The sequence below is a fragment of the Salvelinus namaycush genome, chromosome 16 (genome assembly GCF_016432855.1).
Source record: "Salvelinus namaycush isolate Seneca chromosome 16, SaNama_1.0, whole genome shotgun sequence".
NCBI classification, from domain to species: Eukaryota; Metazoa; Chordata; class Actinopteri; order Salmoniformes; family Salmonidae; genus Salvelinus; species Salvelinus namaycush.
Genome location: NC_052322.1, coordinates 37,034,754 through 37,047,778, shown reverse-complemented (window position 1 = coordinate 37,047,778; position 13,025 = coordinate 37,034,754).

Here is a 13,025-nt window from a genome sequence, read left to right as displayed (position 1 = left end):
ACAGGAAGATAACAAACATCTACTATGGGGAGTCCATTCTACACAGGAAGATAACAACAAGCTACCATGGGGAGTCCTTTCTACACAGGAAGATAACAACAAGCTACCATGGGGAGTCCATTCTACACAGGAAGATAACAAACATCTACTATGGGGAGTCCATTCTACACAGGAAGATAACAACAAGCTACCATGGGGAGTCCTTTCTACACAGGAAGATAACAAACATCTACTATGGGGAGTCCATTCTACACAGGAAGATAACAACAAGCTGACATGGGGAGTCCATTCTACACAGGAAGATAACAACAAGCTGCCATGGGGAGTCCATTCTACACAGGAGGATAACAACAAGCTACCATGGGGAGTCCATTCTACACAGGAAGATAACAACAAGCTGACATGGGGAGTCCATTCTACACAGGAAGATAACAACAAGCTACCATGGGGAGTCCATTCTACACAGGAAGATAACAAACATCTACCATGGGGAGTCCATTCTACACAGGAGGATAACAACAAGCTACCATGGGGAGTCCATTCTACACAGGAAGATAACAAACATCTACCATGGGGAGTCCATTCTACACAGGAGGATAACAACAAGCTACCATGGGGAGTCCATTCTACACAGGAAGATAACAAACATCTACTATGGGGAGTCCTTTCTACACTGGAAGATAACAACAAGCTGACATGGGGAGTCCATTCTACACAGGAAGATAACAACAAGCTACCATGGGGAGTCCATTCTACACAGGAAGATAACAAACATCTACCATGGGGAGTCCATTCTACACAGGAGGATAACAACAAGCTACCATGGGGAGTCCATTCTACACAGGAGGATAACAACAAGCTACCATGGGGAGTCCATTCTACACAGGAGGATAACAACAAGCTACCATGGGGAGTCCATTCTACACAGGAGGATAACAACAAGCTACCATGGGGAGTCCTTTCTACACAGGAGGATAACAACAAGCTACCATGGGGAGTCCTTTCTACACAGGAAGATAACAACAAGCTACCATGGGGAGTCCATTCTACACAGGAGGATAACAACAAGCTACCATGAGGAGTCCATTCTACACAGGAAGATAACAACAAGCTACCATGGGGAGTCCTTTCTACACAGGAAGATAACAAACATCTACCATGGGGAGTCCATTCTACACAGGAGGATAACAACAAGCTACCATGGGGAGTCCATTCTACACAGGAAGATAACAACAAGCTACCATGGGGAGTCCATTCTACGCAGGAAGATAACAACAAGCTACCATGGGGAGTCCATTCTACACAGGAAGATAACAAACATCTACCATGGGGAGTCCATTCTACACAGGAAGATAACAACAAGCTACCATGGGGAGTCCATTCTACACAGGAAGATAACAACAAGCTACCATGGGGAGTCCATTCTACACAGGAAGATAACAACAAGCTACCATGGGGAGTCCATTCTACACAGGAAGATAACAACAAGCTACCATGGGGAGTCCGTTCTACACAGGAAGATAACAACAAGCTACCATGGGGAGTCCGTTCTACACAGGAAGATAACAACAAGCTACCATGGGGAGTCCATTCTACACAGGAGGATAACAACAAGCTACCATGGGGAGTCCATTCTACACAGGAGGATAACAACAAGCTACCATGGGGAGTCCATTCTACACAGGAAGATAACAACAAGCTGACATGGGGAGTCCATTCTACACAGGAAGATAACAACAAGCTACCATGGGGAGTCCATTCTACACAGGAGGATAACAACAAGCTACCATGGGGAGTCCATTCTACACAGGAAGATAACAACAAGCTACCATGGGGAGTCCTTTCTACACAGGAAGATAACAACAAGCTACCATGGGGAGTCCTTTCTACACAGGAAGATAACAACAAGCTACAATGGGGAGTCCTTTCTACACAGGAAGATAACAACAAGCTACCATGGGGAGTCCATTCTACACAGGAAGATAACAACAAGCTACCATGGGAAGTCCATTCTACACAGGAAGATAACAACAAGCTACCATGGGGAGTCCATTCTACACAGGAAGATAACAACAAGCTACCATGGGGAGTCCATTCTACACAGGAAGATAACAACAAGCTACCATGGGGAGTCCATTCTACACAGGAAGATAACAACAAGATACCATGGGGAGTCATTTCTACAAAGGAAGATAACAAACATCTACCATGGGGAGTCCATTCTACACAGGAGGATAACAACAATCTACCATGGGGAGTCCATTCTACACAGGAAGATAACAACAAGCTACCATGGGGAGTCCATTCTACGCAGGAAGATAACAACAAGCTACCATGGGGAGTCCATTCTACACAGGAAGATAACAAACATCTACCATGGGGAGTCCATTCTACACAGGAAGATAACAACAAGCTACCATGGGGAGTCCATTCTACACATGAAGATAACAACAAGCTACCATGGGGAGTCCATTCTACACAGGAAGATAACAACAAGCTACCATGGGGAGTCCATTCTACACAGGAAGATAACAACAAGCTACCATGGGGAGTCCATTCTACACAGGAGGATAACAACAAGCTACCATGGGGAGTCCATTCTACACAGGAGGATAACAACAAGCTACCATGGGGAGTCCATTCTACACAGGAAGATAACAACAAGCTGACATGGGGAGTCCATTCTACACAGGAAGATAACAACAAGCTACCATGGGGAGTCCATTCTACACAGGAAGATAACAACAAGCTACCATGGGGAGTCCTTTCTACACAGGAAGATAACAACAAGCTACCATGGGGAGTCCTTTCTACACAGGAAGATAACAACAAGCTGACATGGGGAGTCCATTCTACACAGGAGGATAACAACAAGCTACCATGGGGAGTCCATTCTACACAGGAGGATAACAACAAGCTACCATGGGGAGTCCATTCTACACAGGAAGATAACAACAAGCTGACATGGGGAGTCCATTCTACACAGGAAGATAACAACAAGCTACCATGGGGAGTCCATTCTACACAGGAGGATAACAACAAGCTACCATGGGGAGTCCATTCTACACAGGAAGATAACAACAAGCTACCATGGGGAGTCCTTTCTACACAGGAAGATAACAACAAGCTACCATGGGGAGTCCTTTCTACACAGGAAGATAACAACAAGCTGACATGGGGAGTCCGTTCTACACAGGAGGATAACAACAAGCTGACATGGGGAGTCCATTCTACACAGGAAGATAACAACAAGCTGACATGGGGAGTCCTTTCTACACAGGAAGATAACAACAAGCTGACATGGGGAGTCCTTTCTACACAGGAAGATAACAACAAGCTGACATGGGGAGTCCGTTCTATGCAGGAAGATAACAACAAGCTGACATGGGGAGTCCGTTCTATGCAGGAAGATAACAACAAGCTGACATGGGGAGTCCATTCTACACAGGAAGATAACAACAAGCTACCATGGGGAGTCCATTCTACACAGGAAAAAACAACAAGCTACCATGGGGAGTCCGTTCTATGCAGGAAGATAACAACAAGATAACGTGCCAAGAGCAGAGGGCCATCCCCTGGTATGTGAACCTTCCCCTTCAACCCTGAACTGTTACTAGTCATTGTGACAGTGTTGGTTGTTGATTATGTCTTTGCTTGAAGAGTTCAAGATTAGAGAAAAATAGTGAAAAGGTTCAAGTGAACTGAACTAAACTTAACAGGAGGAGAAAAAACGGTTCCAAGTATTTTAGTATTTTATTAGGATCCCCATTAGCTAATTCTAAAGCAGCAGCTACTCTTCCTGGGGTCCACACAAAACATGAAACATGACATAATACAGAACATTAATAGACAAGTACATCACAAGGACAGAACTACATACATTTAACATAAGTAATACATGCTTTCATCATCATGTGATTCATAAACACGACTGAATGCAGGTGCAACACATGAAAAGGAACATGGAAATGCAGTAACAAGGAGGTGCAGTGTAAATAGGCTGACACGTTTCACTACCTTCCCCCGACGTGAATATAGCTACATTGTCTCGCTAAACTATACATTTGTCATTGTTTTGGGTTTCTCGTAAGGTCTAACCCAAAAATGTGAGAGGTCAAGAATACAATAGAGAGGACATGGTCTTTGACATGGTGTTTTTGACTTAGCTACAGTGCTTAGCTGCCCCTCTAACCCAACCTCTCCTTCCAACCCCCACCTGACCTGCACACATACCCCCCCCAACTCTCCTTCCATCCCCCAACCTGACCTGCACACATACCCCCCCCACCTCTCCTTCCATCCCCCACCTGACCTGCACACATACCCCCCCAACTCTCCTTCCATCCCCCATGACCTGCACACATACCCCCCCCCCCCCAACTCTCCTTCCATCCCCCACCTACCTGCAACATCATCCCCTCCACACCTCCTTCCATCCCCCACCTGACCTGCACATATCCTGTTGGCCCTGTCCGGGGTATCATCGGATGGGGCCACAGTGTCTCCTGACCCCTCCTGTCTCAGCCTCAGTATTTATGCTGCAGTGTTTGTGTCGGGGGGCTAGGGTCAGTTGGTTATATCTGGCAGTACTTCTTCCTGTCTTATTCCAGTGTCCTGTTGTTGAATTAAGTATGCTCTCTCTAATGCTCTCCTTCTCTCTTTCTTTCTCTCTCATTCGGAGGACCTGAGCCTAGGACCATACGTCAGAACTACCGGGATGATGACTCCTTGCTCTCCCCAGTCCACTGGCCTGCTGCTGTTCCAGTTCAACTGTTCTGTCTGCGGTTATGAACCCCTACCTGTCCCGACCTGCTGTTTTCAACTCTTAATGATCGGCTATGAAAGCCAACTGACATTATTCCTGATTATTATTTGACCATCATTTATGAACATTTTGAACATCTAGCTCTCTCTAATTCTCTCCTTCTCTCTTTCTTTCTCTCTCTCGGAGGACCTGAGCCCTAGGCCATACGTCAGACTACCGGGCATGATGACTCCTGGCTGTCCCCAGTCACCTGGCCTTGCTGCTGTTCCAGTTCAAACTGTTCTGCCTGCGGTTATGGAACCCCTACCTGTCCCAGACCTGCTGTTTTCAACTCTTAATGATCGGCTATGAAAAGCCAACTGACATTTTATTCCTGATTATTATTTTGACCATGGTTGTCATTTATGACTTTTGAACATCTTGGCCATGTTCTGTTATAATCTCCACCCGCGCACACCAGAAAGAGGACTGGCCACCCCTCATACCCTGGTTCCTCTCTAGGTTTCTTCCTAGGTTTTGGCCTTTCTAGGGAGTTTTTCCTAGCCACCGTGCTTCTACACCTGCATTGCTCTGCTGTTTGGGGTTTTAGGCTGGGTTTTCTGTACAGCACTTCGAGATATTAGCTGATGTCCGAAGGGCTATATAAAATAACTTGATTTGATTTGATTTGGACATATACCCCCCCAACCCTCCTTCCATCCCCCACCTGCCCTGCACACATACCCCCCCAACCCTCCTTCCATCCCCCCCACTACCTGCACAACATACCCTCCCAACCTCCTTCCATCCCCCACCTGACCTGCACACATACCCCCCCAACCCTCCTTCCATCCCCCACCTGACCTGCACATACCCCCTAACTCTCCTTCCATCCCCCACCTACCTGCAACATACCCCCCCTACCCTCCTTCATCCCCCACCTGCCTGCAGAAATACCCCCAACACCTCCTTCCATCCCCCACCTGACCTGCACAATATACCCCCCTAACTCTCCTTCCATCCCCCACCTACCTGCACACATACCCCCCCAACCATCTCTTCCATCCCCCACCTGACCTGCAGAAATACCCCCCCTCTACCCACTACCATCCACCCCCACCACCCTACTCCTCCCTGCCTCAAAGCCTCCCCAACAAATACACCGAAATACCCATGACACCTTCCCCCCCTACAAACCCACAACAACACCTCCCCTACGACACACCCCCCACAAACAAAACACTCTCCACAATCCCCCTCCCTCCCCACACTATCCCCCCCCCACCCCCCCACATCCCCACCACCTCACCACCCGTAGACTCTCACCGCACCATCAACACTAATTCCCCCCCCCGTTCAACTCCCCCTCCCCCCCCACATCTCCCCCTCCTCCCCCACCCATGACTATAAACACATGATCACTCCCCAACAACACTCCTCCCACCCATCCACCCGCCCTCTTACATCATAAACAAAATAAACCATCTAAAAAAAACACACCACTCCCCCTATTCACTCAACCACACCAAATGCCCACACCCCTTCACACACTGCTACCACCCACCCCACTCTACACCCTCCATCACACAGACACACCCCCGCCCCCCACGCCTATACCACACCCGATACCCACCCACCCCGCCCCCAACAAACACCTGAACTTCTACAACCTGTTTACTCAGCATTTTCCAACAACCCTCCCACCGCCTCACCCATCCCACACAAACAACCCTCCCACGCCCATCCACCCCATCCACCCCCCCCATCCTCCCCCTCACACACTCCCACTCGCCCAGATCTTCCCCAAAGCTACAACCCTCCCCCTACACAGCCAAATACAAAACCAACCAAACACACCCCTACCACCCAGCCCCCCCCCCCATCCCCCCCCACACACCACACCCCATACACACACACCCACCCTACTCCGCACACCACACTCCCGCGCCCTTCCCCCAAACTACAGCACAAACATCCACCCCCCCAACCCCCCCCCCATTACCCACCCTCCCCCCCCCAACCCCTCACCTCGCCCCCGCCCCTCACCACCACCACCCCTCCATCCTAAAACCGCTTACCGTACACCATCCAAATGCCTCACACACCCCCATCAGCCCTCCGCCTGCACACCACCCCTTACCACCCTCTCCCCACACCCACTACCCTATCCATCCCCCGCACCCCCCCCCCCCTCCCCCTCCCCCCCCACCCCTCCCACACCCCTCCACCCCACCACTGCCCACCGCCCATCCCCCCTCCCCTCACCTTCACACCTCACCTCCACAACATCAGCCCCCACCCCCCCCCACCCCCCCACTCCCCCCCCCCCCATTCCCCCAACTTCAACTATCCTCCAAGAACACACCTCCACACCCCCCATCTCCCCGCCACTACCTTACCCCCTCCACCCCACGCACTTAACTCACGGCAACCCCACCCCACACCCTTCCTCCCCCCTCCCTCCCCCATTATCCACCAACCATCCTCCCACATACCCCCACTAACCCTCCCCCCCCCTCACCCACCCCTCAAATCAACACCCTTCTCCCCACACCTAACACCCCCTTTCCACACCCCTCTACTCTCACTCACCTATCCCCCCCTACACCCCATCAGCCCCGCGCAACTCCCCCCCCTCCCCCCCCCAACGCCCCCCCCATTCCCCTCGTTCCCCTCAGTACCGAACCACGACCACTTCCCACATCTTAGCTAAACCCCACCCCCACCTCCCTCCCCCCTCCTCCTCCCTCCCCTCTCACCACCCAACAACAACCCTCTTCCACCCTCCCAAAATCCCCCCTTCCACCCCCCCACCCCCACCCCTACACCCCCACAACACAATCCCCCCCAACCCCACCCCCACTTCAACACCTCCCCTCCCTCCCACCCTCCATCTTCCCACCCAGACACCCACCCACCCATCTCCCTAACCCCCCACTCCCCACACCCCCCACACCTCCCCAATACAAACCACAAATTCTCTCCACCTAATCCACCCCCCCACCCCCCCCAACACACCCACTACCCCCTACACCCCCTCGACTCACCAAGAACATCTTTACACCCCTCCACCACATTCTCCCACCCCTCACATCCCCCCACTACCCACACAACAATCCCACCCCCAACCAACCCAACTCATTCGCCCCGACCCACCCCGTCAACCGCCCTCACTACTCTCTACCCACCCCATCCCCCCACCATACACCACAACGACACTCCCCCCCTCCACCCTCACTCACACCCCCTCACCCCCCCCCACCGAGTCCATCCCAACTCCTAACCCCCCCCAACACCCCCCACCACACCCCACATCCCCACCCCCCCCGTTCCAAACCCACACCCCACCCCCACACCCTTCTCACCACCCACCACTCACCCCACCAACACAGCACTATCCAACCCTACCAACAACAAGCCAACACCCCTCCGATTAACCCGCCCCTCCCCCCCACCCACACCCCCCAATCTCCACCCCCAATACAACCCCAACACACCCCATGCCAACACCTTCACCTCCCCCCCCCCTCCCCCACCTACCCCCACCCACACTCCAACCTATAAACCAACTACCAACCACACCCCTCCTCCCCAACGCTCCGCCCAAACCACATCACAACCACCCCCACCCATCACCCCCACACCACCCAACCACCGTCCCCTAAACACTCCCAACCCCAATAAAACACCACCCACTACACACATGTTATCCCTCACTGACCTCACTCACCCACCACTCCCACTACCAACACAAAACCCAGACGACACATCCCACACAATACACCCCCCATCCCTACCTCCCCCAAACGAGCGACAACACTCACATCCCCCTCATCCCGCGCCCACCCCTCCCCCCCACCCTGCACTCCTCCCCAACCTCCCCCTGACCCAACCACCGCAACCCCCCTTCTCGTCCCATCCCAACCCCCCCACCCCATCAAGCCAACCAGCCTTAACCCCCCACACCCATAACTCACCTTTCACACTTGTGTTTCCCCCCCACCCTCCAACCCACCCCACCGCCACTACACAATACCCCCCCGCCAACTTCAATCCCCCCTACCCTCACTACATCTCTCTCCCGACACCACTCCGATCCACCCGCCTACACCCCCTCCACGCCCTCCACTCCCCCCCCCAACCCACCGCCCCAACTCAAAGAAACCCCATATTTATCCTCCCCCCACACTCACCCACTCCCCTCCCTCCATCCCCCATCTCCTTAACCCCCCCTCCCCACAACCCCATCCCCCACCCCCCCCCCCTCCCCCACACAAACCCAAAACACTTCACCACCACCCCCCTCTCTTCCACACCAACCCCTCCCCTCCACACCCCGCCCCAAAACCAAAACATCCCCAACCCCCCATTAGGCACTCACTAATAGCTCCCACCCAATACCCACAAAAACGCCCCCACCAACCTCCTCCCCTCACACCCCCCTCCCCCCCCCACTTCCCTACCAACACCCACTCATTCACCCTCATTCTCCCCCCCCCCCCTCAATTCCCCTTCTACCCCCCCCACCCACCCAAGCTTACACCCCTCACCCCCTCTACCCACCGCCCCTTCTCCCCCACTCCCCACCTACAAAAACAGCAACCTCAACCACGTTACACTACCCCCCCTCCAAACCCCCCCCACCCCCCCCAATTCCCCCCCCCCCGGCGGCCATACCCAACACACAACACCCCCTACCCCCCCCCCCCTCCCCCCCCATACCCCGACCACCCGCACCTCTATCCTGCACCTCCATATGCACCCCCCCATCCAACATCCCCCACACTTTCCCCACACCCCCCCCATACTCCCACCAACTACCCTCCCCCACTCCTTCACCACCACACCCCCCCACCACCCCTCCTCCCATCACACATCCCCCTCCTTACCCCGCCCCCCTCCATCCACCATACACCACCTGACGCCCCCCTCCTCACTCCACCACCACACTACCCGACCCACCACCCCCCCCACCCTCCAACCACCACCCCCACTCCCCCTACCGAACATTACACCCCCACCCCAACCCACCAACGCCAACCACCCCACCACATCCCCGATCTCGCTAACTCCAACCCCATATATCAACACAGCCCTGCCCACACACCCCTCCCAACCCCCCCCCTGCCACGCTTCCCCATAAAGTCACACAGACACCCGCACACAGCCCGCCATACCCCGTCCCCCCCCCCCCCACCCCCACTCCCAACCAACAGTGGCCACCCGACCCCCCCTACACCCCACCCCCCCCCTCCCCCCCTCCCCCCCCATGTCCACACCCCGAAACCCCTCTAAACATCCACAGCTTACTACTCCCTTCCCCACTCATCCCCAACCCCACATCAACACCCTCCCTCCCCTAACCTCCCTTCACCACCCAACCCCACCCGTCACCACACCACCACCACTCCATCCAAAGTCCCTCGCATTCCACTCCCTCCCCCACATCCCACGACAGTACCGCACTGCCTCCCCCCCCCCTCTCCCCCCACTTACCACCCACTTCCGCACCCCCAGCCTCCATCCCTTCATCCAACACCCCCCCCCCCCCTCATCCCCCCCCCCCCTCCCTCACCACTCCCCCCCCGTCCACCCACAGCCCCCTCTCCCCCCCCCCACCCAGCCCCTCCCATGCACAACGCTCACTACCCCACTCCCCCCGACCCCCCACCTCCACCCCCCCCCCCTCACACTCTTCACCCGCCCTAACCCTAGCCTCCCACCTCTCCCCCCCCACCTCCCACAACCCCCACACCTCCACACCAGCCTCCCCCCCCACACTCTTCCTCCTTCCCCCCTACCTCCCCCCCTCCCACTCCCCCCCGCCCAACTCTCCCCAAAGACGCACTTTCCTCAACGCATCCCCCCCCCCCCTCCCTCACCCTCCCCCCCCCCCCACCCCCACTCAGCAAATCCCACCTACCCCACTTCCGCCCTCCCCCCCCTCCCCCCCCTCCCACCTCATTCCCCCCCACACCCCACACTCAAAACCCCCCCCCCCCACTCACCCCCCCCCCCACCCTCACCACCCCCCCCCCCACCTTCTTTCCCCCACCCAAACCCACCTCCCCTTATTCCCCGATCACCCATCCGTCCTGCCCCCCCCCCTCCCGCATCACCCCAACCCCACCCCCCTCTCCATCCCACTCTCCCACCCCACCTCTAACCCATACCCCCATCCTCCACCACCCCACCCCCCTCCCTCCCCTCCCCACCCCTCACCCAAAAACCACTTGCCCCCCCCCCCCCCCCCTCTTCCCCCCCCTCCCCCCCCTCCCCCCCCCGGTTACACCTCCACCCCCCTCCCCCCCACACTCCCCCTCCCCTCCCACCTACTCCCATTCCTTCCCCCCACCAAACCCACCCCATTCCCCTCCCCTACCCCCCCCCCCCCCCACCCTTCCTCCTTACCCCCACCCCCCTTTACAACACTTCACCCACCCCTCCCACCCCACTACCCCCTACTCCCCCCCCCCCCCTCACCCACCTCCACCCCCCCTTTCCACCTCCCCACCCATCCCCCCTCCCCCCCCCACCCCACCCCGAGCACATCTCTCACACACAGCGCGTCCCCCCCCCCACTCCCTCTCACCCCTCCTCACCCCCCCCGCCCCCTTCTCACTATCTCACATCCTTCCTCCCTCCTACTCCCCCCCCCCATCCCACCCACCCAGCCATCCACACCCCCCCCACACCTCCCCACAACCCCCCCTCCCCCCCCCTTCCTCCCCCTCCCCACTTCGTCCCACTGCTTCACAAGCTTACCCCCATCCCCACCCCTTGCAACTATCCCCTCCACCCCCCTCCTCCCTTGTCCTTAAACAACCACCCCCTTAAACTACCCCCCCACCCCTCCCACCCCTCCACCACCCCGCCTCCCCCCTCATAAATCCCCTCCCCCCACCCCCCCCAAACCCTCCTCACCCCCCCCCCACCTCCAACAATTACCTCAAACTCCCCCCCAGCCGCTCCTCACCACCCTACCCCTCATCCCTCCTCCCCCACACCAGCTAACCCCCATTCCCAAATATCCTAATCCCCTTCCCACCCCCTCCGCCCCCCCCCATCCCAAACCCCCCCCCCCCCCCCCACACTCCCCCCCCATCACCTCCCTTCCCCCCACCCCCTCCCGCAATCAACAGTTCCCCCCCACTCGCACCACCCTACCTCACCCCTCCCACCCCCACACCACAAACGCACAAAACCCCTCAGACCCACCCTACCCCCTCCTCCACCCACCCCCACTCCCAATAACCCCCACCCACCCACACACCAAAACCCCCACTCCCCCCCCCCCCTCCCCCAACCCCTCCCGTCCCCACCCCAACTCCCTCACCACATAACTCAACTTCCCCCCCCCCCCCCACCCCCCTCCACCACAACACCTCTGCCACCCCCTCCTCGTTCCACTCACAGTCCTCCCCACCCCCTCCCATCCACCTAATCCCACACAATCCACACCAACACCCCCATCCCTTACCACATCCAACCACCTCCTCCACACACTAATCACCCCCCCCCCACCCCCGCAGTCCCTTCCTCCCCCCCCCCCAGTCCCTCACCTACCACACCCCCCTGTACCCCAACCCTCCAACCCCCCCCCACCCCGCCCCTCACCCAACCCTCCCCCCCCCCCCCTACGCTGTACACCTATCCCCCAATCCCACCGGCCCCCCCCACCCCCCCCCTCCCCCCACCCACGCCCCTCCCTTGCACCCTCCCCCCTCCCCCCTCCACCCCCCCCTCCCTCCCCACCCAACTACTCTACCAACCCCCCACCCCCACTTTCCCCCCCCCCCTCCCCTTACCCCCCTCCCCCCCACCACAAGCCACCCTACCCACCCACCCCCCACCCAAAACCCCCCCTACACCTCTCTCCCCACCCCCCTACCATATGTGCCCACCCACACTTTCGCTCCCCTCCCCCTCGCCCCCCCCCCCCCGCTCACCCTCCCCCCTCTCCTCATCATCCACTCCCCTCACCCTCCCCCCCATTACCACCCCCATCCTCCCGGTCCCACACATACCCCCACCTCCCCCCACTCCCCCCTCGCACCCCCCCACCCCCTTTTCCATTCCCCCCCCCCCAACTCCACACCCCCCCAACCTCCCCAATGACCCCCCAAACCCTCCCCTCTTCCCCATCCTCTCCTCCACCTCCCTTCTACCCCCCCCCCCCCACCCCACACCCCCACCTCCCTCACCAATCCCCCCCACTTACACCACACCCCCCTCTCACCACCCCCCCACACCACCTCGCCCTCTTCATCCCCCCTCCCCC